A 6935-nucleotide genomic window follows, 5' to 3' on the forward strand; every position below is an offset into this window, starting at 1 on the left:
CTACTGGTGTCCTACTGGTGTCCTATTGGAGGCCCGCTGCATGTAGATAAACATGGTTCCTCCATAGTATAGGCCCAAAAGAGCCAGGTGGGCGGAGCAAGTTGTCAGAGCCTTCTGTTTCCCTTCTGTGGAGGGCATCCTAATGACAGCTGTGAGGACCCGGGTATAGGAAACCCCAATGACCACCAAGGGGCAGCGGCAGCATGACCACAAAGCAAGCATAGATGAGATCCTCAAAGAGTGAGGTGTCAGCACAGGAGAGACGCAGCAGGGCAGGGACCTCACAGAAGAAGTGAACCACCTCCAGAGAGCCACAGTAGGGGAAACTGAAGACCACAAGCACATCAATCACACTATCAGATATCCCTCCCATCCAGGATGCCAGGGCCAGGAAAGAGCAAGCCTTCCAGTTCATGAGCACAGGGTACCGCAGGGGGTGGCAGACTGCCACATACTGGTCATAGGCCATGACTGCCAAGAGGATGCACTCTGCTCCTCTGACCATGACCACTACGAAGATCTGAGTGGCACAGGCACCCCAAGAGATGGATTTATGGCCTGACAGAAGATTGGCTGCCATCTTGGGCACCACTGTGCCCATCATGATCAGATCCATAATGGAGAGCTGGCTGAGGAAAAACTACATTGGGGTGTGCAGTTGCCTGTTGGCCTGGATGAGCAGGAGGAAGAGGATGTTGCCAAGTAGGGCCACAGCAGAGGCCAGAAGGACAGGGGGAAAAAGAAATAAATCATATGTTGACTAGCTGAACAGGCCCAAAAGGATGAAGTCTGATAGGGAGGTGTGATTCCAGAGCTCCATGGCTGAGACCCTGAGAAAAAACAAAAGAGCAAACAAATGAAACATGGCATCTCCAAATACCCATCTCCTGTTTCTTCTAAAAGACAGAGCCCAGCCCTCTGACATGGCCCCACCCTTTCCTCCTGCAGTGAAAATCTTTTTTTTTTTTTTCTCAGCTGCCCTCAGAAAGTTGTCAGCAAGATTTGATACTTACTTCTCTAAAACACCAGGGAGCCAGAGAATGCAAGGGATAGAGAAAAGGTGCAAGGATAGATAAATGGAAGGTGAATAGCTGTAGAAGTAGGACAAAGATTTAAGAGGGGAGGTGAAATATTGGGGGACAAAGAGAAAGGAGGAGAGAAAGGGGGTGAGAGGTGTAAGGACAAATGCAAATTTTAAGAGAGCAGTGACTCTCCCCTCCTTTCTCAGAGAATTTTCTTTAGAAAACTTATCATTGTACGCTCCTTGTTGCTCCTGGGTGTTTAAACCTGTTAAAGGCTAAGTAAGCTTCTTGCTTCTTGATTACAATTCTCTTGGAATTGTAATCATCATGGAAGGTAGCACCCTTATCTCCCAGACTCTGTGGCAGAGGGGGACCCTAACTTCAGCAGGCATCTTGCTCTAAGTGGCAGAACTACCTCTTGCCGTAAACTGTGAAAAGTTTTTTCCCCCCATTTGGATAAAGCCAATTAACTAACACAGATTGCCACCCCCATTACCTGGTGAATGAACTGTGACAAATGGTACTGTCAGATCTTGTTACTTGAAGACTAGTCTTTGTTTATCTCAAAAGCTGGTATGTAATGGGTTGTCATTGCCTGACTATAAAAGGGTGAGATTCCTTCTGTTTTGCAGGCTCTCAGCAGGTAGCCTGTGATGCACCTCACCCTTTGGTTTAATACTTGTTCAAAAATAAAACTGTTGGGTGCCTGGGTGACTCAGTTCAGCATCTGCCTTTGGCTCAGGTCATGATCTCATTGTCCTGGGACCAAGCCCTGCATCAGGCTCCCTGCTCAGCCGGGAGTCTTCTCTCCTTCTCCCTTTGTCCCTCCACTCCACTCCACTTGTGCTTTCTCTAGCACCCTCTCTCAAATAAATAAAATCTTTTGAGTAAATAAATAAATAAAACTGTTTCCTCTCTCTTTTGACTTTGTGGGAAGGTTTTTTAGGTTAAGAGGAGATTTTGATTTTATTGTTTTATTCATTTTTTTTCTATTTAGATTTTAATGAAGTTTCCCCAGTGCAAGTACTGCAACAGAACTAAATGTTGATGCTAAATGCATTTCTCACGATACCTCTCAGGACATATCTCAACCATCCACCACTCTACTACTTAGACAGTAAAGTTGACTAGTCCAGAGACTTGAGAATGGATAAACCATGATAATTTTGCCCAAGAAAAGTAGGATTACCATCTGACTGGTCTCTGATGTCAAGAACCTTTGTCTCTTGACAGCAAGGAGATATCTTTGTGTGCAGTCTGACTCTCTAGGCTGAAACCTGAAGTTGGACAAACTTCTCCCACTCCCCATTCACTTTTTTTTTTTAAAGATTTTATTTATTTATTTGAGACAGAGAGAATGAGAGACAGAGAGCATGAGAGGGAAGAGGGTCAGAGGGAGAAGCAGACTCCCTGCCGAGCAGGGAGCCCGATGCGGGACTCGATCCCGGGACTCCAGGATCATGACCTGAGCCGAAGAAAGTCGCTTAACCAACTGAGCCACCCAGGCGCCCTCCCCATTCACTTTTAATCTCTGTCAGGTCTTCCCTCACCCCCTTCAGCACTTCCCAACCCATTCAGCTCACCAGACTTCACCTTCTGCTCCACCCTGTGAATCTTAGCAGAGATGGGCCAGACCCAAAAAGCATGCAAAGATCTAATCCTCAGGGCAATGTGTGAGCAAATGGTGGCCTGGGAAAAGCTCTTACACACACTCTTGTCCCAACTCCAAGGCCCCAAATAAGAATTTACGGAGATAACCACCCAAGAGGTTCTCCTGTTTCTCATAAAACTGATGATGAGATCATGTCCCAGGTTTATATCTCTATTGCAGAACAATGTCTCAGGGCACCCTACCCAGCTCATAATGAGCTGAGGGAATAGAAGCTCCAAACCAAGGAAGAAGCAAAAATTAATGAATTCAGGACAAAGTTCATTCCCCGTAGCCCTGATTCTGAAAAACACCCCAGATTGCACCTAAAGAAAGGAAGAGGGCACCCATGGGCTATCCCCTGACATATCCACCCACACTTCTCTCAGAGTCTTTACACTTACCTGACCATGGGGCTGGGAGAGAACGTGATCACCACAGAGGATCACCACTGAATATCTAAATTACAATCTGGGGGTTTCATCATGCAAGACAGGAAGTGGAGCCTGGTCAGTTACTCTGTGAAACTTGTACTCAATTGATGTCATACTTTTTTGTACTCAATTATTATTTATTGTTCATTCAACAAATAATTACTGAACACTGTGAAAATAAGACAACCCAGATGGAGTAAAGAAAAAGCTATTCAAAGCTTGCTATAGCAAGGCAGTCAGCCACTCACTTGTATTTTGGCAAAGTCTCAATGGCAGATAGAGGAGTGGGAAAGCTTTAGAGTAGAAAAAAGAGAAGCTTCAGGTTTGCTCTGCTTGGAGGCTGTTGGCATGGGGAAGCTGGAGGTAGGCTAACTGAAAGCAGGGGGATTGGTTTGGGGTCTGTATTTGGATTTCTCTGGTTTGTCCTAAATTGCAAGTGGGAACAAAATATAGGACAGCTGTCTATTATTAACCAAAATTGTTAATTTGGGGACTATCTCTACAGAATTATTGTTTATCTTCCTAGATGTTACCAAACTTAGCGATCCAACTTCTTCCATGTTGGACTGGTGGCAGTTGTCTTCCTGAACTGTTTATCATAAGTAAGGCGGTTGGTTCCTGGGCAGATTGCTGCAGTTTGTGGGTCAGGGTTGTAATTTTGCACCATGGTCTGCTATTTAGTCTCTCAGCACCTATAAATGTGACTGAATTCTTATCCTTGGAAGTAGGAAATTGGAATCTACATTATTGAGGAGTATCTAGCGGGTGGTTATTTTGCCCTGGAAAAGCTTGAGAAGCATTGAGAGGATAATTAGATGACCCAGCCTATTATCTCAATTAAGACCGTGTTAAATGGTGCCCTTGGCTGTCTTTCAATTCTCATCTATGTTTTCTGAGAGAGGAATCAGAGGAAAGAGCTCAGATTCGTCCTTGAGATGAAGCTCACTGATGCACTGTTCTGTCCATTTTACCCACTTTCCTTGGGAAATCAGTAAATGGCTTCTCAGCTACCTTGCTCTGCTCTGAGGTCTCAAGTTGGCATAGCGTTGTGTTGTTCATCTTCTGCTCATTCCTACTTCCAGTGGGGGAGGATCTGGCTCAAAGAGGTTGACTCATTCAACATAAAGTTCATCTGATAGACCAACTCATAGGTGAAATCTAAACCAAAGAAGATGGAAGGAATTCCAGGCCCGCCTGCAGTAGACATCTGTGGCCTTTCTGTGCACCTTGAGAAAGTTAACAGCATCCCATCAAGGATGTGGTTGGCCTATGGGAGGCAAGATATAAAATGCCAGGGTTCACCAATTTTCTCTTTCCTTTTCAATCTTGTTATCACTTATATATCCCAGGAAAATGTTCAGAATCATGCAAGATAATGCATCTCTCTGTGTTTTCTTTCTCCCTTGGCTATGAGACAGGCCTTCCTCTTTTCAAAATTAATTTTTTATTCATTTTTAGTTTTGCTCATCTTTCCAATTTTCTCTCCCAATTCTCTTAATATCTATTAGGTTATTAATATCAGTAGAAGAGAAGAGAGTTCTACACATCCCAACCATCACCAGTTGTCTTAATTTGGCATAGCTGGGGCTAGGCATCTAGGCATGTATTATATTTGAGAAGTGACCCAGAAAGCATGTAGAGAAAAGCATGAAGTTACACATAAATGGAAAAAGCTGATACAGTGTCGCTATTATGGACAAGTGGGGCTCAGTCCTCTGAGGACTTCAAGGATCATGCAGGACATGCTTGCAAGTCGTTCACTGAGCCCAACTCAAGGGGCAAGGAAGCTGTGTCATTTCTTTGATCTATGTGTCTATTTTTGTGCCTGTATCATACTGTTTGATTACTACAGTTTTATTTTTTTAGTTTTATTATTTTATTTTTTAATATGTTCAGTAGCTAGGTGATGGGTAGTAACGAGGACACGTGTTGTGGTGAGCACGGGGTGTTATACACAACTAATGAATTGCTGAACACTACCTCAAAAACTAATAATGTACTATATGTTGGCTAACTACAGTTTTATAACATTACTTGAAGTCCCTAATTGTGATCCTCCTGCTTTGCTTATCTTTATCAAGATCGCTTTGAGTATTTGGAGTCTTCTATGGTTCCATAGAAATTTTAGGATTGTTTATTCTAGCTCTGTGAAAAATACTGTTGGTATTTTAATAGTGATTAAATGTACAAAAGGCTTTGAGTAGTATAGATATTTTAACAATATTTGTTCTTCCAATCCATGAGCATGGAATGTTTTTCCATTTCTTTCTGGCAGCTTCAATTTCTTTTTTTAAATTTAATTTCACTTTAGTGATCATTTAGTGTATTATTAGTTTCAGGGGTAAAATTTAGTGGCTCACCAGTTGCATATAACACCCTCTGCTCATTACTTCAAGTGCCCTCCTTAATGCCCATCACCCAATTACCCCACCCCCCAACCACCATCTCCCCAAACAGCTTCAATTTGTTTCCTATAGTGAAGAGTTTTCCTCCCTCTCTCTTTTTATCTTAACTTAGTTTTCTTTCACTTCATGTTCATCTGCTTTGTTTCTTAAATTTCACATATGAGTGAGATCATATGGTATTTGTCTTTCTCTGCTTGACTTATTTTACTTGGCATAATACCTTCTAATTCCACCCACGTCTCTGCAAATGGCAAGATGTCATTTTTTTGATGGCTGAGTATTACTGCATTGTATATAAATACCACTTTTTCTTTATCCATTCATCTGTCAATGGACATCTGGTCTATTTCCATACTTTCGCTATTGTGGACACTGCTGCTATAAAAACTGGGGTGCATGTGCCCCCTTTGACTCACTATGCTTGTACCCTTTGGATAAATACCTAGAAGTGCAATTGCAGTAGTTCTATTTTTAAATTTTAAGGAACCTCCATATTGTTTTCCAGAGTGTCTCTACCAGCTTGCATTCATACCAATAGAGTAAGAGTGTTCTCCTTTCTCCACATTCTTGCCAACATCTGCTGTTTGCTCTGTTGATAATTTTAACCATTCTGACCATTGTAAGGTGGTGTCTCATTGTGGTTTTGATATTTCCCTGATACCGAGTGATGTTGAGCATTTTTTCATGTGTCTGTTGTCCATTTGGATGTCTTCTTTGGAGAAATGTCTGTTCTTGTCTTCTGCCCATTTATTGACTAGATTCTTTGCTATTTGGTTGTTGAGTTTGATAAGTTCTTTATAGATTTTTGGATACTAGCCCTTTATCTGATATATCATTTGCAAATATCTTCTCCCATTCCCTATATTGCCTTTTAGTTTTGTTGACTATTTCCTTTGCTGTGCAAAACATTTTATCCTGATGAAGTCCCAATAGTTCATTCTTTTTTCCCTTGCCTTTGGAGACGTGTCTGGCAAGAACTTGGGGAGCTTCAATTTCTTACATCAGTGTTTCATAGTTTTCAGAGTACAGGTCTTTCCCCTGTTTTTTAGTTTTATTCATAGGTATCTTATTGTTTTTGGTAAAATTGTAAGTGGACTTAATTTCTCTTCCTGCTGCTTTATTATTAGTGTATAGAAATAGACAGATTTCTTTATGTTGACTTTGCTGAATTCATTTATCAGTTCTAGCAGTTTTTTGGTGGTCTTTTGGTTTTTTACATAGAGTATCATGTCATCTGCAAATATTGACAATTTTGCTTCTTCCTTGCCAGTTTGGATGCCTTTTATTTCTTTTTGTTGTCTGGTTGCTGTGGCTTGGACTTCCAGGTGTGTTTGAATAGTTGTGGTGATTGTGAAGATCGCAGTCTTGTTCCTGACCATAAAGGAAAGGGTCTTAGTTTATCTCCATTCAGGAATGATATTAACTG

The 6935-nt window shown here is 41.8% G+C and overlaps 1 pseudogene; it reads right to left on the reverse strand.

Moving 5' to 3' along the window:
- On the reverse strand, positions 1-3082 carry LOC135365311 (olfactory receptor 2M2-like; annotated as a pseudogene).
- Between the last annotated feature and the right edge of the window lie 3853 nt (positions 3083-6935).

This window comes from Mirounga angustirostris, unplaced genomic scaffold, assembly GCF_029215605.1.
Source record: "Mirounga angustirostris isolate CCGP_5_RB_7025 unplaced genomic scaffold, mMirAng1.0.hap1 SCAF_7, whole genome shotgun sequence".
NCBI classification, from domain to species: Eukaryota; Metazoa; Chordata; class Mammalia; order Carnivora; family Phocidae; genus Mirounga; species Mirounga angustirostris.